Below are 25,771 nucleotides of genomic sequence, written 5' to 3' on the forward strand. Positions count from 1 at the left end.
CCATTACCTGCTCTCCAGGAAAAAGATCTTGCAATTTCTCTCCAGTGGGCTGCTTATCATCCCGAAATGCATAGTGGCTTTTGCCACATAGCACATGCGCAGCCGGAAAGCCATGCATCCGTATAAGTAACGTGATTGTGGATGTGATCACTTTACTTCTTCCTGATCGCTGTGATGTAATCTTACTGAAGCAAGTGTCCCAGCAATTCAAATTGATACATTTGAATAAAAAATTCCATATTGTCTCGATTTGCAGCAATAAGGATTCTTCATTTTCATGGGCAGACTGCATATTTTAATAAATATGTCCTTAACAGAGAACAAGACAGACAATTGAGCAATTGGTATTATAAAAGCATAGGTGCATTAATGAAATGTTTGAGTATACAGGCAAGTCTGGAAAAGGGCTTATGGCCTGTTGGAGTCAGCAAGTTCCAAGTAGTAGGAGCCACACAAGGTAAAATCTCGGGGACCATTGTTAGTAGACTTTCATCTGCAGATTGAGTGGGAGTATAGGGATAGAGCAGCTGCTTCAGTTATCTTGAACACTAATTATAGAGTCACTATTGAAGCAGATTTTCCATCTTCTATAGGCAGCCAGTGAAATGAATGGCGAACAGGTATTATGTGGCAGGAACAGGCCTAGTTATTTAACTGCCTGTCCTCTGCATTTACCAAGGAATTACACATTTTTTATCAAGGCTTTAACTAATGGGCACCCGATGGAGCAATTAATTTGTTTTTGGACACCCATTATTTATTGCTATTGTCGCACCCAAAGCACCAGGTTTAGCCACGTAAAGCAGTCCTGATTAGAGTGCCAAAACTACCATTTGTGTGCTCAAACAACAGACTTTTCACCAATTTCTACTAGTGATGTGCACCGGAAATTTTTCGGGTTTTGTGTTTTGGTTTTGGGTTCGGTTCCGCGGCCGTGTTTTGGGTTCGAACGCGTTTTGGCAAAACCTCACCGAATTTTTTTTGTCGGATTCGGGTGTTTTTTTCAAAAAACCCTAAAAAACAGCTTAAATCATAGAATTTGGGGGTCATTTTGATCCCATAGTATAATTAACCTCAATAACCATAATTTACACTCATTTCCAGTCTATTCTGAACACCTCACACCTCACAATATTATTTTTAGTCCTAAAATTTGCACCAAGGTCGCTGGATGACTAAGATAAGCGACCCAAGTGGCCGACACAAACACCTGGCCCATCTAGGAGTGTCACTGCAGTGTCACGCAGGATGGCCCTTCCAAAAAATACTCCCCAAACAGCACATGACGCAAAGAAAAAAAGAGGCGCAATGAGGTAGCTGTGTGACTAAGATAAGCGACCCAAGTGGCCGACACAAACACCTGGCCCATCTAGGAGTGGCACTGCAGTGTCACGCAGGATGGCCCTTCCAAAAAATACTCCCCAAACAGCACATGACGCAAAGAAAAAAAGAGGCGCAATGAGGTAGCTGTGTGACTAAGATAAGCGACCCAAGTGGCCGACACAAACACCTGGCCCATCTAGGAGTGGCACTGCAGTGTCACGCAGGATGGCCCTTCCAAAAAATACTCCCCAAACAGCACATGACGCAAAGAAAAAAAGAGGCGCAATGAGGTAGCTGTGTGACTAAGATAAGCGACCCAAGTGGCTGACACAAACACCTGGCCCATCTAGGAGTGGCACTGCAGTGTCACGCAGGATGGCCCTTCCAAAAAATATTTCCCAAACAGCACATGACGCAAAGAAAAAAAGAGGTGCAATGAGGTAGCTGTGTGACTAAGATAAGCGACCCAAGTGGCCGACACAAACACCTGGCCCATCTAGGAGTGGCACTGCAGTGTCACGCAGGATGGCCCTTCCAAAAAATACTCCCCAAACAGCACATGACGCAAAGAAAAATGAAAGAAAAAAAGAGGTGCAAGATGGAATTGTCCTTGGGCCCTCCCACCCACCCTTATGTTGTATAAACAGGACATGCACACTTTAACGAACCCATCATTTTAGCGACAGGGTCTGCCACACGACTGTGACTGAAATGACTGGTTGGTTTGGGCCCCCACCAAATAAGCAATCAATCTCTCCTTGCACAAACTGGCTCTACAGAGGCAAGATGTCCACCTCATCATCATCGTCCGATTCATCACCCCTTTCACTGTGTACAGCCCCCTCCTCACAGATTATTAATTCGTCCCCACTGGAATCCACCATCTCAGGGCCCTGTGCACTTTCTGGAGGCAATTGCTGCTGGTGAATGTCTCCACGGAGGAATTGAATCTTATATATATTGAATTAAGTCTTTTCATTTTTCTAGCGAGAGGATGAGTGCTTCCATCCTCATGTGAAGCTGAACCACTAGCCATGAACATAGGCCAGGGCCTCAGCCGTTCCTTGCCACTCTGTGTCGTAAATGGCATATTGGCAAGTTTACGCTTCTCCTCAGACGCTTTTCATTTAGATTTTTGGGTCATTTTACTGAACTTTTGTTTTTTGGATTTTACATGCTCTGTACTATGACATTGGGCATCGGCCTTGGCAGACGACGTTGATGGCATTTCATCGTCTCGGCATGACTAGTGGCAGCAGCTTCAGCACGAGGTGGAAGTGGATCTTGATCTTTCCCTATTTTTTTAACCTCCACATTTTTGTTCTCCATATTTTAATGCGCACAACTAAAAGCCACCACAGGTATACAATGTAGATGGATGGATAGTATAGTATTATATTACTTATGGAGGACGAGTGACGACACAGAGGTAGGTACAGCCGTGGCCTACCGTACTGCTATATATATATATATATATATATATATATATATATATATATATATATATATACTGTATAATAATAACGGACCTGGTGGACACTGTCAGCAGACTGCTAAACTAGTATGAAGAAAAAAAAAGCCACCACAGGTATACAATGTAGATGGATGGATAGTATAGTATTATTATATTACTTATGGACGACGAGTGCACTGACGACACAGAGGTAGGTACAGCCGTGGCCTACCGTACTGCTATATTATATATATATATATATATATATATATATATATATATATATATAATGTATAATAATAACGGACCTGGTGGACACTGTCAGCAGACTGCTAAACTAGTATGAAGAAAAAAAAAGCCACCACAGGTATACAATGTAGATGGATGGACAGTATAGTATTATTATATTACTTATGGACGACGAGTGCACTGACGACACAGAGGTAGGTACAGCCGTGGCCTACCGTACTGCTATATATATATATATATATATATATATATATATATATATATATATATATATATATATATATATACACACACACTGTATAATAATAACGGACCTGGTGGACACTGTCAGCAGACTGCTAAACTAGTATGAAGAAAAAAAAAAAGCCACCACAGGAGTGTTTTTCAGGCAGACAAACGTATACTGGACTGGTGGTCACTGTCAGCAAAACTGTGCACTGTACTCCTGCTATAACTGCTCCCCAGTCCCCACAATTAGGCAGTGTGAGCAGTGCACTCAGCACAGATATATCATGCAGCAGTGCAGCACACTGAGCACAGATATGGTGGAGCGTTTTTTTCAGGAAGAGAACCAACGGATTAAACTGGTGGTCACTACTATTATAATCAAAACCCTGCACTGTACTCCCTAACAGCTGCTCCCCGTCCCCAATCCTCCCCACAATTATAACACTAAGTCACTCTGTGTCTTTTCTACTATAACGGAGAGGACGCCAGCCACGTCCTCTCCCTATCAATCTCAATGCACATGTGAAAATGGCGGCGACGCGCGGCTGCTTATATAGAATCCGAGTCTCGCGAGAATCCGAAAGCGGGATGATGACGTTCGGGCGCGCTCGGTTTACCCGAGCCACATGGGAGAATCCGAGCATGGCTCGGACCCGTGTAAAAAGGCTGAAGTTCGGGGGGGTTCGGTTTCCGAGAAACCGAACCCGCTCATCACTAATTTCTGCTGACCACCTCAGGAGAAATATGGGTGCCTGTGGCATTTGTGCTGGATCAGAGCAACAATTGAAGTGTCCGTCGGGTGCCCTTTAATTAAAGTCATGATAAAAACAACAGAATTCCCCCCTTTGTATCAATTACTTTTCTGAGGCATGCTGAGTGCATTGCAGTAATCAGTGTGTGAGGACACAAATGCATGAATGCATCAATGTAGGAATATTTTCTGGGGTAGTAAAATGCTTAATCCTTCAAGTGTTCCCATATGATAGAAATTAAGAGTTGATCATGATTGATAACTGACTTTTGCCATATAATATTCATTGGTATAGTACGTTTGTCTCTTGTAGAACAGACATACTGTACAGCAAAATTTGTTTTTGCTTTACAAAATAGAATTTGTCTTTGTTGGTTGTTTGTGTCATACAGAGCTTCCTTTACAGAATTGTATATAGACTAAAGGAAATTACAGAACGCATCCCAGTGACTGCCATACACAGAGGTGTAGCTAGGTGCCATGGTGCCCGGAGCAAGGGTATGTTTCAGCACCCCCTACCCTGTACTGAATTGTTGACATGTTACATTTGATAAAGAAAAAATATAAAAAAAATCCTAAATTGGTGACAGGGTCAGTTCTAGACCTTGTGGAGCTCAGGGCAAAAGTGTCCCCCATGTTTAAAATAGGGACAGTACACACCTAACGTGCGCAACAAAAATATAGGGGCCTGGCTTCATGGGAAATCGGTGTGGCCACAGAATAGTTTTAATTCAGATTGCACCTTACACTATTGTCCGTTATTCACATTACACCAAAATAGTGTCCATTAGTCACTTTATGCCATACAGTAAAGCCCCTTATACATGTTACATATCACAGTAAAGCCCCTTATACACGTTACGCCACACAGTAGAGTCCCTTATACATGTTATGCCACAGCAGAGCCGCTTATATATATTACTCTGCAGCTTCTAATGCAGATAGAGGTGCTGCAGCAGCAGCTGGGACAGAGAGAGGTGCGGCAGCAGCCGGGGCATAAAGAAGTGCTGCAGCAGCAGGGGAAGAGAGTAGTGTAGAAGAACATAAGTAACCCTGCTGCACAGCTACAAGCAGACAGTGAGACATATAAAGAGGGCGGCAGAGCTCTGGCATGTGCTGGCTGTCAGTATCTCTTGCTGTTGCCTATGACCTGCTTCCCTACATACTGTCGTCTCCAAGTTCGAGTCAGTGTGCACCCTTCTGCTTCTCCTGCTCTGCAGCTGCCTGTACAGCGGCTTGCGGTATAGTGGATGGAGGGAGGAGGGCAGGCGGCTGCGCGCCCTCTACCTTTTACAGTATCCGGAGCTTGCACTCCACCGGAGCCACCCTCGCTACACCCCTAGCCATACAATACAGAGTGTAATCCCAGTGGCCATCATATAATACAGAGATCATCCCAGTGACCATCATACAATACAAAGAGCATTCTAATGACAACAATACAGTACCGCGAGCATCCCAATGGCCCCCATTCTATAGACAAGGCTTCTCAAGGACTGCTGTAATACTGTATATAGAAAACATCCCAGTGACCACTATACTATACTATACAAAGAGCATCCCTGTGACTGCCATACTATACAGAGGGCAGCACATGACAGTTACACACTACAGAGAGCATGAAAGTGACCATCACACAATATAAAGAGCATCTTTGCAACATCCATAAAATGCAGACAGTGTCCCATTTGCCACCATAAAATAAATAGAGCCAAGTGACCACAATAAAGTACGGAGAACCTTCTAGTTCCCACCATAGTACAGCATTTTTGAGCAAAGCCTCTCATCATTAACTTCCATCAGCACATCATAATATTAATAACCACACCCAGTGGGGCTGGTGGAGCTACAACTCCAGGAATCCACATAAACATAGGCCTATCATCATGGCAGCATGATAATGAACAGCTGCCTAGCTGGTCACACAGTCATCCATTAAAGTATTAAGATTGTATTTCTAGTTTTCTCACAAAACTATTCATTTTTTCTATTTTTATGTATTTAGGGAGACAGCAGGGCAGATAGTGACGGGGCTGTACATGCTCACACAGCTCTGATCACAGCTCCTCCCCTTCTCTGTATTGGCCCTTGAACATTTTCAGCCCCGTGTGGCCCATTATTAATTTTTCCTCACACTATTAATGAATTCTGTTCATCATCATTACCCCCCTAATTATAGCCCCCAGCCACATAAAGAGAATGTCATCTTAATTAACCCAATTAAACATTTTAACCCCTTCACCCTCAGAATAAAGTCCAAACACTGTAACTAAACCCCTTTTTCTTAGCATTCCTTTTCTTTAATTAAATTCCTCCCTCCAGACACATCTGTGGCTGACCTGTCTTCGTATCTTGCTTCCACACAGTGTAGTCATAGTGAAGGAATTCTGGGGTGTGGATTATTAGATCTACACTAAAAAGGTCTACAATCAATATGTCTACCACTAATGGTAGACATGCATTACTGTAGGTCAACAGGGTCAAAAGGTCGACATAGAATAGGTAGACAGCAGATAAGGTCGACAGAGTCAAAAAGTAAATACGGTCAAAATTTTGACATGGAAATGGTCGACACAAAAAATGTAGTCACAAATTATTATTTTTTGGGGGTGTTTTGTCACTTTTTTTGTCACAAGCAAGCCCCATTAGTGTACCACGTCCCCTCGTATGGCTCACTTTGCTCGCCATGCTTCATGCAAGGTTGCTATTCCCAGTCGTAGTCCATGTAGGACAAGTAGGAAACAGTATGAAAAAAACAAAAACTTATGACAAATGTATGTCATCCATTTTCATGTCAACCTTTTGACAATGTCGAGATTTTGAATGATCTACTTTTTACATGTCGACCTTTTGACCCTGTCGACCGTTAGTGGTCAACCCATTGACTGTAGACCTTTTTTAGTGTAGATCTATAGACCGGATACCAGAATTCTGATCCCACTGCTGTGTGTGAGGAGGAGGGGACACCAGTGGAGAGGTCATCAAATCTGTACATTTAAAAAACAAAACAAAAGTTCAATGAGTGGAAGATAAAAAGTCACCAGGCACCATCTGGACAGCCCTATTAAGTAACTGGCTTAACAAGAACAGTCTGATAAGGCCTTTGGCAATCCACCATTGGTAGTAAACTTAAGCTTTGCAAGCCGATATACCAATAATTTAATAATATGCCCATGACCCCTTACCCAACACTATCCTCCTTTATTTTTACAGTTATTAGAAATGTTAATAAAATTAACATAAACTAATTTCTATAATTCTAAACATCTCACTTGAGTGTGCTTTCTTAGCCATGTACGTAATGTGTCTGTATTAGACTCCATTTCTCCCATTCCTCAACTTTAAGGGCCTTTTAAGAGAAAATCTGTAAGAGTTACTACTAGATGTTGTTATCTAGGGTTTTGTTAAAATGTTCCTCCTGAGGTGGTTCATTGAGACCCTTTTACTTCTAACACTATTACAACATTAATGGCAGTCAATTACCATGATTTAGTACATGGGTAAACCTGTTTCATGCAAAGGATGATATTTACAGTAGCATCCATATGGATATCTGATCATTTCCTTATTTGTATCATGAAAATGCATATGAACTGTTCCACCAATCACACTATTTGAGGAAATCTCTGATGTTTAAGGGCATATTAAATTCAATGATTTTGCTCACATGTCTAGATAATACTGCACAAAAAACATCTAAGCAATGTTTAGAAGCAATAGCATGCCACAGATAAATATTGCACGGGCCACAATAGAATCTTGTGTGTTGTCACGAATCGGCGCCAGGGACCCTGTTTTTGTTCAAAACGCTGCCACTTTCTAGCAGTTCATCACTTACCTGCATGATAGGTTTTCTAGGAATCCTCTGCACTGAAGCAAGTGCCGCCGAGACATGGCATACCCTCCAACATGACCCGCCCCACTAGGTACAAAATGCTCTGTTTCTGGACCTCCCTCTTAATTTATTATTGCCATCACCTGTGAAGAAACAGCTTTCTTATCATTTAACTAGTTCAACACAGGTGATGGCAATCATAAATTAAGAGAGAAGTCCAGAAACAGAGCATTTTGTACCTAGTGGGGCGGGTCATGTTGGAGGGTCTGACATGGACGCAGCCATCTAGCGTCGACTCAGGTGACCGCAAGTCAGACAGTTTGGCTGCAGTCAATCCACAGCTAGGGCACATTATATAAAATCCTTCTTGTGCTTCCTCCAGTGCAACTTCATCCAGTGCCAATGTAATGTCTGCATTTCCTGCATGTATGCCTGTACAGCATTACTCTGAATTTTGGCTCCACACTATCCTATAGTGTTACTGTGCAACTCCTTCAGGAAGTCCTGCTGATTCCTGCTAAGCCTGTGTGTTACTAATCAGCATCAGCCCTCAGCTGTTCCAAATCTGCTGCTAAGTAACCTTCCATTGCAGCTAGTCCAAGCTGCTTCTGTGTTTCCAGTGTTCAAGTCTTCATTCAACAAATTCACCTGCTACTGCTCTCTGGGTCTTTATCCAGCCTCAGCTACCAGCTGTTCCAAGTTTGCTAGTACAGATGTAGCCACTTCATCTCTCTGCATGGTTACATGGGCACACAAGCCGTGCCAAGAGTGCGACTTAATACACCAGGCTGCGACAATTCGCAGCCCCATGTATTCCTATCACATGTGCGTGCATATGCACGCGCGCATTATAGCATACCTACCAACATGACCCTCTCGAGGGACACAATGCTCTGCTTCTGGCCTTTTCTCCTAATGTATGATTGCTGGCACCTGTATTGAACAGGTTAATGGATAAGAAAGGTTTTTCACCACAGGTAATGGTAATTATAAATTAAGAGGAAAGTCCAGGAGCAGAGCATTCTGTCCCTCCTGGAGAGGGTCATGTTGGGAGTATGTTATAGTCACATCCACACTAGTCGCAACAGCTTTGCCACAAATAGGACATCCTGCAGCAAAGCTGAGCGTGGCTACATCTATATTAACCCCTCAATTGTAGCGAGTCCTGTTCCAGTCAGAGCCAAATTTAGGGGTCAGGCCACCCCTATGCACAATGATATTTGATGCCCCCCCCCCTCAAAGCACCACGGGAAGGGGCGTGGCCACAGAATAGTACCAATTCACATTTCACCACACAGTAGTACCCCTTATACACACCAGGAAGAGTCCATTATATATATTGCACCAGGTAGAGCCCGTTATACACCAGGCAGAGCCCCTTTTATGCACACAATGCCAGGTAGAGCCCCCTTTATATACGTTACACCAGGTAGAGCCCCTTATACACATTGCACCAGGCAGCCTCTTATACACATTGCACCAGGTGAGAGAGTGTGAGTGTTTGTGCGTGTGTGTGTGTGTATGTGTGAGAGAGAGACTCACCACCATGCATGCCAGCTCCTATCCCTTGGCTCCCGAATCTTCCTGGCTGCCCAACGTGAAGTGAGTATCAGCGGGGGGAGAGGAGGTATGCGGCTGGCAGGGGGAAAACAGACAGCAGGAGGCAGCCAGTGTGGGTGACCAGCAGTGCAATGTTGCCTGCAGCATTTCTACCCCCGTCCCCTACCCTTACTCCTTGGGGAGTGGCGTCTAGGGCTAACCCACTGGGAGTGTCATCCAAGGCTAAAGCTAACCCCCCAGTTTTCTGGGTGTCAGGATTCCGGTGTCAGTCACATGACCTCTGGCATCCCAACAGCTAATAGTAGTATAATATATCTCTATACATATACACACACACACACACACACACACACACACACACACACACACACACACACACTACATAAATAGGATGGCACACCTATATATATATATATATATATATATATATATGTATAGATAGATAGATAGATAGATATAGATATATATCTACAGCTATATATATGTATATATATATATATATATATTAGAGATGAGCGCCGGAAATTTTTCGGGTTTTGTGTTTTGGTTTTGGGTTCGGTTCCGCGGCCGTGTTTTGGGTTCGACCGCGTTTTGGCAAAACCTCACCGAATTTTTTTTGTCGGATTCGGGTGTGTTTTGGATTCGGGTGTTTTTTTCAAAAAACCCTAAAAAACAGCTTAAATCATAGAATTTGGGGGTAATTTTGATCCCAAAGTATTATTAACCTCAAAAAACATAATTTACACTCATTTTCAGCCTATTCTGAACACATCACACCTCACAATATTATTTTTAGTCCTAAAATTTGCACCGAGGTCGCTGTGTGAGTAAGATAAGCGACCCTAGTGGCCGACACAAACACCGGGCCCATCTAGGAGTGGCACTGCAGTGTCACGCAGGATGTCCCTTCCAAAAAACCCTCCCCAAACAGCACATGACGCAAAGAAAAAAAGAGGCGCAATGAGGTAGCTGTGTGAGTAAGATTAGCGACCCTAGTGGCCGACACAAACACCGGGCCCATCTAGGAGTGGCACTGCAGTGTCACGCAGGATGTCCCTTCCAAAAAACCCTCCCCAAACAGCACATGACGCAAAGAAAAAAAGAGGCGCAATGAGGTAGCTGACTGTGTGAGAAAGATAAGCGACCCTAGTGGCCGACACAAACACCGGGCCCATCTAGGAGTGGCACTGCAGTGTCACGCAGGATGTCCCTTCCAAAAAACCCTCCCCAAACAGCACATGACGCAAAGAAAAAAAGAGGCGCAATGAGGTAGCTGACTGTGTGAGAAAGATAAGCGACCCTAGTGGCCGACACAAACACCGGGCCCATCTAGGAGTGGCACTGCAGTGTCACGCAGGATGTCCCTTCCAAAAAACCCTCCCCAAACAGCACATGACGCAAAGAAAAAAAGAGGCGCAATGAGGTAGCTGTGTGAGTAAGATTAGCGACCCTAGTGGCCGACACAAACACCGGGCCCATCTAGGAGTGGCACTGCAGTGTCACGCAGGATGTCCCTTCCAAAAAACCCTCCCCAAACAGCACATGACGCAAAGAAAAAAAGAGGCGCAATGAGGTAGCTGACTGTGTGAGAAAGATAAGCGACCCTAGTGGCCGACACAAACACCGGGCCCATCTAGGAGTGGCACTGCAGTGTCACGCAGGATGTCCCTTCCAAAAAACCCTCCCCAAACAGCACATGACGCAAAGAAAAAAAGAGGCGCAATGAGGTAGCTGTGTGAGAAAGATAAGCGACCCTAGTGGCCGACACAAACACCGGGCCCATCTAGGAGTGGCACTGCAGTGTCACGCAGGATGTCCCTTCCAAAAAACCCTCCCCAAACAGCACATGACGCAAAGAAAAATAAAAGAAAAAAGAGGTGCAAGATGGAATTGTCCTTGGGCCCTTCCCACCCACCCTTATGTTGTATAAACAAAACAGGACATGCACACTTTAACCAACCCATCATTTCAGTGACAGGGTCTGCCACACGACTGTGACTGAAATGACGGGTTGGTTTGGACCCCCACCAAAAAAGAAGCAATTAATCTCTCCTTGCACAAACTGGCTCTACAGAGGCAAGATGTCCACCTCATCATCATCCTCCGATATATCACCGTGTACATCCCCCTCCTCACAGATTATCAATTCGTCCCCACTGGAATCCACCATGTCAGCTCCCTGTGTACTTTGTGGAGGCAATTGCTGCTGGTCAATGTCTCCGCGGAGGAATTGATTATAATTCATTTTAATGAACATCATCTTCTCCACATTTTCTGGATGTAACCTCGTACGCCGATTGCTGACAAGGTGAGCGGCGGCACTAAACACTCTTTCGGAGTACACACTTGTGGGAGGGCAACTTAGGTAGAATAAAGCCAGTTTGTGCAAGGGCCTCCAAATTGCCTCTTTTTCCTGCCAGTATAAGTACGGACTGTGTGACGTGCCTACTTGGATGCGGTCACTCATATAATCCTCCACCATTCTATCAATGGTGATAGAATCATATGCAGTGACAGTAGACGACATGTCCGTAATGGTTGTCAGGTCCTTCAGTCCGGACCAGATGTCAGCATCAGCAGTCGCTCCAGACTGCCCTGCATCACCGCCAGCGGGTGGGCTCGGAATTCTGAGCCTTTTCCTCGCACCCCCAGTTGCGGGAGAATGTGAAGGAGGAGATGTTGACAGGTCGCGTTCCGCTTGACTTGACAATTTTCTCACCAGCAGGTCTTTGAAACCCAGCAGACTTGTGTGCGCCGGAAAGAGAGATCCAAGGTAGGTTTTAAATCTAGGATCGAGCACGGTGGCCAAAATGTAGTGCTCTGATTTCAACAGATTGACCACCCGTGAATCCTTGTTAAGCGAATTAAGGGCTCCATCCACAAGTCCCACATGCCTAGCGGAATCGCTCTGTCTTAGCTCCTCCTTCAATGTCTCCAGCTTCTTCTGCAAAAGCCTGATGAGGGGAATGACCTGACTCAGGCTGGCAGTGTCTGAACTGACTTCACGTGTGGCAAGTTCAAAAGGTTGCAGAACCTTGCACAACGTTGAAATCATTCTCCACTGCGCTTGAGACAGGTGCATTCCACCTCCTATATCGTGGTCAGTTGTATAGGCTTGAATGGCCTTTTGCTGCTCCTCCAACCTCTGAAGCATATAGAGGGTTGAATTCCACCTCGTTACCACCTCCTGCTTCAGATGATGGCAGGGCAGGTTCAGGCGTTTTTGGTGGTGCTCCAGTCTTCTGTACGTGCTGCCTGTACGCCGAAAGTGTCCCGCAATTTTTCTGGCCACCGACAGCATCTCTTGCACGCCCCTGTCGTTTTTTAAAAAATTCTGCACCACCAAATTCAAGGTATGTGCAAAACATGGGACGTGCTGGAATTTGCCCAGATGTAATGCACGCACAATATTGCTGGCGTTGTCCGATGCCACAAATCCACAGGAGAGTCCAATTGGGGTAAGCCATTCCGCGATGATCTTCCTCAGTTGCCGTAAGAGGTTTTCAGCTGTGTGCGTATTCTGGAAACCGGTGATACAAAGCGTAGCCTGCCTAGGAACGAGTTGGCGTTTGCGAGATGCTGCTACTGGTGCCGCCGCTGCTGTTCTTGCGGCGGGAGTCCATACATCTACCCAGTGGGCTGTCACAGTCATATAGTCCTGACCCTGCCCTGCTCCACTTGTCCACATGTCCGTGGTTAAGTGGACATTGGGTACAGCTGCATTTTTTAGGACACTGGTGACTCTTTTTCTGAGGTCTGTGTACATTTTCGGTATCGCAACCCTAGAGAAATGGAACCTAGATGGTATTTGGTACCGGGGACACAGTACCTCCAACAAGTCTTTAGTTGGCTCTGCAGTAATGATGGATACCGGAACCACGTTTCTCACCACCCAGGATGTCAAGGCCTCAGTTATCCGCTTTGCAGTAGGATGACTGCTGTGATATTTAATCTTCCTCGCAAATGACTGTTGGACAGTCAATTGCTTGGTGGAAGTAGTAAAAGTGGTCTTACGACTTCCTCTCTGGGATGACCATCGACTCCCAGCAGCAACAACAGCAGCGCCAGCAGCAGTAGGCGTTACACGCAAGGATGCATCGGAGGAATCCCAGGCAGGAGAGGAATCGTCAGAATTGCCAGTGACATGGCCTGCAGGACTATTGGCATTCCTGGGGAAGGAGGAAATTGACACTGAGGGAGTTGGTGGGGTGGTTTGCGTGAGCTTGGTTACAAGAGGAAGGGATTTACTGGTCAGTGGAGTGCTTCCGCTGTCACCCAAAGTTTTTGAACTTGTCACTGACTTATTATGAATGCGCTGCAGGTGACGTATAAGGGAGGATGTTCCGAGGTGGTTAACGTCCTTACCCCTACTTATTACAGCTTGACAAAGGGAACACACGGCTTGACACCTGTTGTCCGCATTTCTGGTGAAATACCTCCACACCGAAGAGCTGATTTTTTTGGTATTTTCACCTGGCATGTCAACGGCCATATTCGTCCCACGGACAACAGGTGTCTCCCCGGGTGCCTGACTTAAACAAACCACCTCACCATCAGAATCCTCCTTGTCAATTTCCTCCCCAGCGCCAGCAACACCCATATCCTCCTCATCCTGGTGGACTTCAACACTGACATCTTCAATCTCACTATCAGGAACTGGACTGCGGGTGCTCCTTCCAGCACTTGCAGGGGGCGTGCAAATGGTGGAAGGCGCATGCTCTTCACATCCAGTGTTGGGAAGGTCAGGCATCGCAACCGACACAATTGGACTCTCCTTGTGGATTTGGGATTTCGAAGAACGCACAGTTCTTTGCTGTGCTTTTGCCAGCTTGAGTCGTTTCATTTTTCTAGCGAGAGGCTGAGTGCTTCCATCCTCATGTGAAGCTGAACCACTAGCCATGAACATAGGCCAGGGCCTCAGCCGTTCCTTGCCACTCCGTGTGGTAAATGGCATATTGGCAAGTTTACGCTTCTCCTCCGACAATTTTAGTTTAGGTTTTGGAGTCCTTTTTTTTCTGATATTTGGTGTTTTGGATTTGACATGCTCTGTACTATGACATTGGGCATCGGCCTTGGCAGACGACGTTGCTGGCATTTCATCGTCTCGGCCATGACTAGTGGCAGCAGCTTCAGCACGAGGTGGAAGTGGATCTTGATCTTTCCCTAATTTTGGAACCTCAACTTTTTTGTTCTCCATATTTTATAGGCAGAACTAAAAGGCACCTCAGGTAAACAATGGAGATGGATGGATTGGATACTAGTATACAATTATGGACGGACTGCCACGGTTAGGTGGTATAAAAAAACCACGGTTAGGTGGTATATATTATAATAATAATACAATTATGGATGGACGGACTGCCTGCCGACTGCCGACACAGATGTAGCCACAGCCGTGAACTACCGCACTGTACACTGGTTGATAAAGAGATAGTAGTATACTCGTAACAACTAGTATGACACTATGACGACGGTATAAAGAAAGAAAAAAAAATACCACAGTTAGGTGGTATATATTATAATAATAATACAATTATGGATGGACGGACTGCCTGCCGACTGCCGACACAGAGGTAGCCACAGCCGTGAACTACCGCACTGTACACTGGTTGATAAAGAGATAGTAGTATACTCGTAACAACTAGTATGACACTATGACGACGGTATAAAGAATGAAAAAAAAACCACGGTTAGGTGGTATATATTATAATAATAATACAATTATGGATGGACGGACTGCCTGCCGACTGCCGACACAGAGGTAGCCACAGCCGTGAACTACCGCACTGTACACTGGTTGATAAAGAGATAGTAGTATACTCGTAACAACTAGTATGACACTATGACGACGGTATAAAGAAAGAAAAAAAAATACCACAGTTAGGTGGTATATATTATAATAATAATAATACAATTATGGATGGACGGACTGCCTGCCGACTGCCGACACAGAGGTAGCCACAGCCGTGAACTACCGCACTGTACACTGGTTGATAAAGAGATAGTAGTATACTCGTAACAACTAGTATGACACTATGACGACGGTATAAAGAATGAAAAAAAAACCACGGTTAGGTGGTATATATTATAATAATAATACAATTATGGATGGACGGACTGCCTGCCGACTGCCGACACAGAGGTAGCCACAGCCGTGAACTACCGCACTGTACACTGGTTGATAAAGAGATAGTAGTATACTCGTAACAACTAGTATGACACTATGACGACGGTATAAAGAATGAAAAAAAAACCACGGTTAGGTGGTATATATTATAATAATAATACAATTATGGATGGACGGACTGCCTGCCGACTGCCGACACAGAGGTAGCCACAGCCGTGAACTACCGCACTGTACACTGGTTGATAAAGAGATAGTAGTATACTCGTAACAACTAGTATGACACTATGACGACGGTATAAAGAAAGAAAAAAAAATACCACAGTTAGGTGGTATATATTATAATAATAATACAATTATGGATGGACGGACTGCCTGCCGACTGCCGACACAGAGGTAGCCACAGCCGTGAACTACCGCACTGTACACTGGTTGATAAAGAGATAGTAGTATACTCGTAACAACTAGTATGACACTATGACGACGGTATAAAGAATGAAAAAAAAACCACGGTTAGGTGGTATATATTATAATAATAATACAATTATGGATGGACGGACTGCCTGCCGACTGCCGACACAGAGGTAGCCACAGCCGTGAACTACCGCACTGTACACTGGTTGATAAAGAGATAGTAGTATACTCGTAACAACTAGTATGACACTATGACGACGGTATAAAGAATGAAAAAAAAACCACGGTTAGGTGGTATATATTATAATAATAATACAATTATGGATGGACGGACTGCCTGCCGACTGCCGACACAGAGGTAGCCACAGCCGTGAACTACCGCACTGTACACTGGTTGATAAAGAGATAGTAGTATACTCGTAACAACTAGTATGACACTATGACGACGGTATAAAGAATGAAAAAAAAACCACGGTTAGGTGGTATATATTATAATAATAATACAATTATGGATGGACGGTCTGCCTGCCGACTGCCGACACAGAGGTAGCCACAGCCGTGAACTACCGCACTGTACACTGGTTGATAAAGAGATAGTAGTATACTCGTAACAACTAGTATGACACTATGACGGTATAAAGAATGAAAAAAAAACCACGGTTAGGTGGTATATATTATAATAATAATACAATTATGGATGGACGGACTGCCTGCCGACTGCCGACACAGAGGTAGCCACAGCCGTGAACTACCGCACTGTACACTGGTTGATAAAGAGATAGTAGTATACTCGTAACAACTAGTATGACACTATGACGACGGTATAAAGAAAGAAAAAAAAATACCACGGTTAGGTGGTATATATTGTAATACAATTATGGATGGACGGACTGCCTGCCGAGTTCCGACTGCCGACACAGAGGTAGCCACAGCCGTGAACTACCGCACTGTACTGTGTCTGCTGCTAATATAGACTGGTTGATAAAGAGATAGTATACAATACATACAACAATATACTACTATACTGGTGGTCAGGCACTGGTCACCACTAGTCACACTGGCAGTGGCACTCCTGCAGCAAAAGTGTGCACTGTTTAATTTTAAATTAATATAATATTATGTACTCCTGGGGGCTCCTGCTATAACAACCTGCAGTGCTCCCCAGTCTCCCCCACAATTATTATAAGCTTTGCCTTTTATACATTGATGTGCAGCACACTGGGCTGAGCTGAGTGCACACAGACTGAGTCACACTGTGTGACTGGCTGCTGCTGTGTATCGTTTTTTTTCAGGCAGAGAACGGATATAGCAGAGAACGGATATATTATATTAAAATAAATAAAAGTTAACTAACAACAACTGCACTGGTCACTGTGGTAAACTCTGTCTGACTCTGCACAATCTCTCTCTCTCTTCTAATCTAATTTCTAATGGAGAGGACGCCAGCCACGTCCTCTCCCTATCAATCTCAATGCACGTGTGAAAATGGCGGCGACGCGCGGCTCCTTATATAGAATCCGAGTCTCGCGAGAATCCGACAGCGTCATGATGACGTTCGGGCGCGCTCGGGTTAACCGAGCAAGGCGGGAGGATCCGAGTCTGCTCGGACCCGTGAAAAAAACATGAAGTTCGTGCGGGTTCGGTTTCAGAGAAACCGAACCCGCTCATCTCTAATATATATACATACAGGATACTATATATTTAGCAGGAGGAAACGGTTTAGTGTGTGTGTGTGTGTGTGTGTGTGTGTGTGTATATATATATATATATATATATATATATATATGTCATGCACTCCACAGTATGTAATAAACCAGTCAAATAGTCATTGATAAAGTGATAAAGGGGTCTATGCCGCCAAAACATTGATTGCTGTCAGTGCATAACTAATTATATATATATGTGTCCAATATATATATATATATATCTATCACCAAGACAGCAGCAGCCTAGCACATAGAAACCTTTTCCCATGGCGGCATCTCCCCTGTCCCCAACCTCCCCACCCCCTCTCACCTCAGATCACAGTAGCAGCAGTCTCTCTCCCCCCTTCATCCGCACTCCGATTACAGTGGCGGCTAGCTCTTACACTTCTCCACCCCGCTAGCTGTCTCCCGCCCCCGATCACAGCGGGTCAGTCTCACCAGTTTCTCCCCACCTCACAGTGGGTCAATCTCTCCCCCTTCCCCTGCACTCCAATGCCAACTGGGTCTCCCCTATATTCTCCGCATCCTGATCACAGTAGCGGGCGCCGGGCGACTCTTACCACCACCACAATAACCCCTCCACAAAACACAGTGGCGGGTGGCTGTCTCCCGCCCCCGAGTACATCGACTGCAGTCTCACCAGTTTCTCCCCACCTCACAGCGGGTCAATCTCTCCCCCTTCCCCCGCACTCCAATGGTGATTGGCTCTCGTCCATCTAACCACTCCTCTGGTTTGGGGACGACGACTGCTGTGCCGCCCCCATCAGGTGCCGCCCCTAGGCACGTGCCTAGTGGGAAATCCGGCACTGGTTCCAGTATTCAAGTAACTTTATAGCAATAGGCACGTCTGCTGCTCTAGTTTTGCATTAAAGTATTCTGCCATTCTTGTGGGCAACTACACAGTGTCTGCATTATAATTGTCAGCTATTCCTGTGTGCACCTTCTACACCTTCTGTATTAACTAACCACTCCTGTGTGTAGTGACGATCATTCTGCGCCTACAGTCTCCCGATATACCCGTGTGCTACAACAAGACATCTTGCTCCCATATCCATTTCATAATCCAGTGTGCAGTGTGGCTAATCCACATCTCACCTATGGTCTCAGCCAGTCTCTATTTGCGGCACAGCCATTACATTCATCTGACTTCTATACAGCATCCAGGCTCACTGCTACTCAGTGCCGGACTGGGGCATGAAGGGCCTACCTGGGAAATTAAGTGGTAGGGGCCCATGCTAAAGGGATGAGGCCAACCATTAAAAGGGATGTAGCCTACAGACAACATGGATACTACAGTGAATGGGCTGGGCCCCTTTATAATTTTATATATAGTAAATAGTGATTTAGTGGTAGAGTTCTTGCAGTACAATCTACCACATTATGTATTGTGGTGAAAACACCATAGTCCTGGGAAAGCAATATAATGTAACATATGTATAATGATAAAGCACATGATGGTGATCCGGTCTATATATACTACATTAATGTACTCTACATATGATAGGAATCCCCCCGTGCACACCAGTGTCTAAATCTCAATGAGAACTACATTAGGTCTAATAAAGACCAAATACATGCCGTTGTAAACAAATAGGTTCAGTTATATCATTTATTACCACTGGGATGACATACAGTAAGTATTGACTAGTTGCAAAATTGCAAATCGGGCAATTAACGGCAGACGGTGCATGTGCTGCACACGCAATGCATGTACACGGTGGCTAAATTGTGATTGTATTTTAGAAGAATGTGATTGCAATATGACAGGAAGTGACCGTTCATGGATGTTCACATGGTGTTTGTGGGGAGTGGTTGGAAAAACGCAGGCGGATCATGACCATTTTTGGATTGCGACTAAAAACATGGCGCCGGTGCGACTGCATTGTCATTATTCTGAGTAGCCTTGGGCAACTGCAATTGTCGATGTTGCTCAATTTCTGCGTATGCATCGGAATTCTGGGATTGCCTACGCAGTTTTGCGTTTGAATTGGTGGGCGTTTGTTACCTTTCTGGGCAGCTCTTCACATGCGATTTTTAGCAGAAGCAGGATTGAGAAAATTGCTATTTCTGTCTCAATAGCGATCCAAGTTGAATTAGGCCCATAGTTTACAATATGCTAGATTTTAAAACTTATTTTCACACAATAAAACATTAGCTCTGTTAAACTAACTACTCATTTTGATTGGTCAGGAGAACAAATCTTGGTGTAGTTTTTATAGAAGCAGGCCAAGCACTCATGTTCATCCATGCTCCTGCTCTACAACGTAAACTCACTGAACCTCTAATAGATTTACAAAGTATAATTTGAGTATATGGGGCCTTATTCAGCTCGCATCGCAATCACGAAGCCAACACATCTCCCGGCTTTTTCTGTCAGTGTGTACGCGCAGGTCCCGCTCTGCGTGGGCCGGGAAATGCCTTTGCATCGCGGTGATGCGAACGCCTTTGCCTGATTGCAGGGGCCTTCCCTTATTTTGCTGGGACAGCGATGAATTGCAATTGAATTGCGATTGCATCGCTGGCGCCCATTAGCATGCTGGGCAGCCTTGCCCTGTGCAGGGTGGCCCCCATAAGTAAGTGATAGCACTAGCAGATTCTGCTATTTAGCAGAATCAGATGCTGAAGCTGAATAGGGTCCATGGTCTTGAAACTGACATTAGAGGATCGGTGAGTATCCCACTGGGGATTTCCCATGTATCTCTGTGAGCCAGTCCGGCACTGCCGCTACTTAGCTGAGGATCTCTTGAATGTATGAAGGAGGGACTGCAGTAGATTGGTCCTCTATTTGCTGTGAACAGGGGCAATAAGAATTTATAATTATTGGGTCTGCAACTCGATAATTAGTAAATATGCCCTTTCATGTCTCCCGCAGTGCTAATTGTATTTATTCCCCACCTCAATAGAGAATCAGAAATCTATTATTACATAATGAATTTTCAATTCAGTTCATATCACTTTGATAATGCTGAATATTGAAAGCTTACTAATTTTTTTATTAATGTATAATTCATTGATTGCTGCTTTTAATGTTCATCATAATTATACAATGTTAACAAGTAAGCTAAACACAAAATTAATCGCTTTTGAAATTATACAAAGTTAATGCCTCTGAGGACTACAGGTGCACAAACACAAAAACAAGATCATTTGGAATTGACCTGACAACTGTTTTATGGGGGCTGATTCGGAGTTGGACACAGACACGACTGCTGGGGATACATTAAGATCCCGATGGTTGGCTGTCAAAATACAGATGCTGGGATCAGGGCCAGTTCTAGACCTTGTGACGCCCATGGCGAATGTTTCCTTTGCCGTCCCCCTATATACACTGCACAGTAGTGTCTGTCAGTCACATTACACCACACAGTAGTATCTCTTATACATGCCAGGAAGAGCCCCTGATACATATTACATCAGGTAGAGCCCCTTATACACATTATGCCAGGTAGAGCCCCTTTTATACAAGTTACGTCAGGTAGAGCCCCTTATATGCATTGCGCCAGGCAAAGCCCATTAAACACTTTGTGCCAGGCAGAGCCCCTTACACATGTTATCCCAGGTAGAGCCTCGTATACACATTGCATCAGGTAGAGCCCTTTATACACCTTGTGCCAGGTAGTGCCTTTTATACACATTGCGCCAGGTAGTGCCCCTTGTACACGTTGTACCAGGTAGAACCTCTTATACACATTGCGCCAGGTAGCCCCTTTTAAACATTCACCAGATAACCCCTTATACACATTGCACCAAGTAGCCCATTATACCCATTGCACCTGGTAGTCTCTTATACACATTGCGCCAGGCAGCGCCCCTTATACATATTGTGTCTCGTAGCCCCTTATCAGAGCTGGATTTAGACCTCATGGGCCCCTAGGTAAGTTTTTGGTTTGGGGCCCCCTTCCTCAAACAATCCTTAACACTATATTTTCGTACCTGATTGATACACCATACATTATTTGTCACTTTTCCTCCTTACAGTAATACCCTTTACACATTATCCACACACCATAATGCCCCTTACACATTATGCCTCACACGTAATGTCCCTTACTCAACATACCACACACTGTAATGCCCCTTATACATTATGCCTTACACCATAATGCCCCTTACATACTTCCCAACTTTGCTGTGGCTGCTGGAAGCACATTTGTGTGAGTCAAAGCCGCGCATCCAAATTTAGGGTGTGTGGTTTCACTGCTAGGGGGTGTGACCTAGCAGGAAGTGCCATGATAGTGAGCCACATTTTCATCACTGTAGAAGGATGCCCAGTGCCCTGTGAGCTGCCGGCATGCCCCCTGTCCATCTCTTCAATGAATAGATGCTGTGCACATGTACACTGCAGTCCACAGGTGGGACATGGGGACTGTCTCACTGTAATAAGGACAGTTGGGAGGTATCCCCTTATACAATATGCCACACACACCGTAATGCCTCTAACAGATTATGCCACACACCATAATGACCCTTACACATTATGCCACACACCATGATGCCCCTTACACATTATGCCTCACACCATGATGCCCCTTACGTACCTCCCAACTTTGCTGTGGCTGGTGGAGAGCCATTTGCGCATGCCATAGGTGTTAGGGGGCATTGAAGGTATGGGAGGCATGCCCTTACACAATTTGCCACACACCATAATGCCTTTTACACATTATGCACCACACCATAATGCCTCTTACATGTTATGTTCCACACCATAATGCCCTTTACACATTATGCCACCCACCAAACCCCCTTACATATTATACACTGCACCGTAATGCCCCTTACACATTATGCACTGTACTATAATGCTACTTACACATTATTGCACACCCAGTAATGCCCCATACACATTAGGCACCACACTGTAATGCTCCTTACAGATTATCCCACACACTATAATGCCCCTTACACATATGCACCATGCTGTAATGCCCATTACACTTATGCACCATGCTGTAATGCCCCTTACACATTATGCACTGCATTGTTATACCCACTACAGCAGCCTCATACTTACAAGTCTCAGAGGCTGCTTCCTATCTGAGGACCTTTGTTAACAGATGCCCCACTTCCTTGTGCTGAATCTTTTCTTCCAAGTTGGCACCGGCAAACAGTTCTGGCACCTCCATGAGACTAACTGAGGCTCCACACAGTGCTGTCTGGACTTCATCTGCCAGAATGCTCGGTCACTGCGGGCTGCTCACAGGGATTCTGGAACATGTAGTTTTTGCACTGCTCCTTGCTCTCCCTCGCTTCCCATTACAGTGTGCATTACCATGGGAGATCCGGGAGGCCAACACTTCTGATTCCGGGGCAGGCAGAGAGAAGACAGCAGCTGAGAGTGTCAGTGCTCCCCTGTTTCCCCAGCTTAGCCCTTAGTGATTCCCAGACTCCTCCACTGCCATTCTCAACCATCCTGTCCCTCCTGTCACTGCTGCAGTCCAGGGACCCCTCGATCCTCCCCTGCTTCCAATACCCAAGGGACCGGCCGGATTTGGGGGACCAAGCTACAAGCCCCTAGGGCTTGTGCCTAGGTTGCCTAGCGGTAAATCTGGCCCTGCCTCTTATTCACATTGCACCAGGTAGGAGAGGGAGTGTGTGAGTGTGCCCAACTGCTTGCATAACAAACCCTCTGTCTTTTGCTGCCGTCATGTCTGCATCTTATGCTAATGCGGAGGCTGATTTTCTAAAAACTAAGGTGCTGTCTTGCAGCACCTTGAAGGTGCATTTCTGTCATGGAGCATCTTTAGACACACCATCGGTTGCACCATCGAAACTTGAACTAGCAGTTTTTCCATCTATGGCTTCCTGTACTAGCAGCTGTGCATCTTTGGATTCAATCGCTTTTAGCGACATGCGTGTGACATGCCCAGTACCTTCCAGGTATACCTACTAAAATTCATGGACCCTGTGCCCGATTCTGTACTGTCCCTCTGAGTAGTAGCAAGTGGGCCGCATGTGCTGTGCAACTCAGATGCATGCACAAATTTAGAATATTGGCCAACTGCATGCAGTATCGGCAGCATTGCATCCACCTCTGAATCAAGCCCATCGTGTCCAAATATCAGACTATTCTGTAACTAGTCTATACAGTAGCTTAGAAATTCCCATTCATTTCAGTGGTATTTCTATGTATATATAGTTTATATATTCAAGTGAATGGCATTTTCTCTGAGAGGTTTAACATACTGTATGTGGTGTACTACTTTTAAATTAAACAGAAGCAAATCACTAAATTAATTCATACTTAATGTGGCCGGAGACCCATCCCACACGATAAATTCATGATGCTTTCACCATTATCTAAATTGATGAATCAGCGATAGGAAGTTAAAGTGTTTTAACATGTTATATGTAGTGCACTATGCACAGTTGTAGGATTACATGTTTAAATGTATTTATAATTAAGATGTGTTTAAATGCGCTTACTGTATATGACTGTATAAGGAATGACCATCTTCTGTGAGTATAGGAAATTCAATAAAAAATTGCAATCCTAGCAGTAGGTCTGGCGAATAACAAGATCTTTTGATATTGGTCAGTGCATTCCAGGTGATGTCCTGGATTCTGCCGTTTTCTTGTGGGAAGGTGTTAAGAGGGAAATGACCAAGACTTTGGTTACAGCACTTCATTTGAAATAGCTACTAGGTGGCCTCATGTGTCTGTGCTTTTGGGGAAAGCAGTTTGTTTTCAGTGATTTCCTGTATATTCATTACAAATGCGTGAATGCAGGAGGAAAACAATTTGTTCATTTTCAAGTTGTTCCTGTACCATTTGTTTGTCAAATGTAAACATCATATAAACTACATAGATGCTTTGAATCTGTGTGATCAAAAGAGGGATGTAAATTGCCAGTTCCTGTTTGAGCTGTATTGTATCTTTTGACTATATATAAGGGGCTGTGATCCCTGAGAGAGTTATTTACTCATTGAGTGAACTGCTGTAACCATCTTGTATGCTATACCCTCTGAGCAATGCTTGTAAAGAGGAAGGGTCTTCTTTAAGACTTTTTGCACAATAAACATCTTGCCTTCAAGACGATTGCCTTTCATCTTGCAACAGACACAAATGCGACACACGCAGTCCTATTCTCTGCCTGTCCTGGAGTGAGCCCCAGCGTCTCGAAGATCCACCCTCTGCCAGATACTCTGCAGGGCCTGGTTAATGGTCATTGAAAAGTGGGGGTCAACCTATGCCAGTCAGGAGGTGTGGCAGCAGTGTGACTACGCTTACCCAGCAGTGTGCGGTATTCAGGTGTCAGTGGTAGGAGCAGTAACGGATTTGCAGGGCTGGTGGTAGGATCTGGTGGTGGCAGCAACTAGTGATGAGCGGGTTCGGTTTCTCGGAAACCGAACCCCCCCGAACCTCACCCTTTTTACACGGGTCCGAGCCATACTCGGATTCTCCCGTATGGCTCGGGTAACCCGAGCGCGCCCGAACGTCATCATCCCGCTGTCGGATTCTCGCGAGATTCGGATTCTATATAAGCAGCCGCGCGTCGCCGCCATTTTCACTCGTGCATTGGAAATGTTAGGGAGAGGACGTGGCTGGCGTCCTCTCCGTTATTGTTGAACTTGATTGTGCTGTGCACTATTGCTTAATTGTGGGGAGGGCTGGGGAGCAGCTGTATAATATAGGAGGAGTACAGTGCAGAGTTTTGCTGATCAGTGACCACCAGTTATCCGTTCTCTGCCTGAAAAAAACGCTCCATATCTGTGCTCAGTGTGCTGCATATATCTGTGCTCACACTGCTTAATTGTGGGGACTGGGGAGCAGCTGTATTATATAGCAGGAGTACAGTGCAGAGTTTTGCTGACAGTGACCACCAGTATACGTTGTCTGCCTGAAAAACACTCCATATCTGTGTTCAGTGTGCTGCTTTATTGTGGGGACTGGGGACCACCAGTATAATATTATATAGGAGGAGTACAGTGCAGAGTTTTGCTGACCAGTGACCACCAGTATATAATATATAGCATTACGGTACAGTAGGCCACTGCTGTACCTACCTCTGTGTCGTCATTAAGTATACTATCCATCTACATTCTATACCTGTGGTGCATTTTAGTTTTGCAGTTTGCTGACACAGTGACCACCAGTATACTATATATAGCAGTACGGAAGGCCACTGCTG

General features: G+C 44.9%; 1 protein-coding gene and 1 long non-coding RNA gene across 19 annotated transcripts in view; one reads left to right on the plus strand and one right to left on the minus strand.

Moving 5' to 3' along the window:
- The window catches only part of LOC134969331 (uncharacterized), a 76,653-nt gene extending 68,707 nt beyond the window's left edge, over positions 1–7,946 (minus strand). The window contains exon 1 of the long non-coding RNA XR_010189448.1: positions 7,843–7,946. This is a non-coding gene — a long non-coding RNA (uncharacterized LOC134969331). The remainder of the gene's footprint in view (positions 1–7,842) is intronic.
- Positions 1–25,771, plus strand: part of NRXN2 (neurexin 2) — a 1,320,144-nt gene that overhangs the window by 671,073 nt on the left and 623,300 nt on the right. The window lies entirely within an intron of this gene.

Source organism: Pseudophryne corroboree, chromosome 11 (assembly GCF_028390025.1).
Source record: "Pseudophryne corroboree isolate aPseCor3 chromosome 11, aPseCor3.hap2, whole genome shotgun sequence".
In the NCBI taxonomy this organism is placed as follows: Eukaryota; Metazoa; Chordata; class Amphibia; order Anura; family Myobatrachidae; genus Pseudophryne; species Pseudophryne corroboree.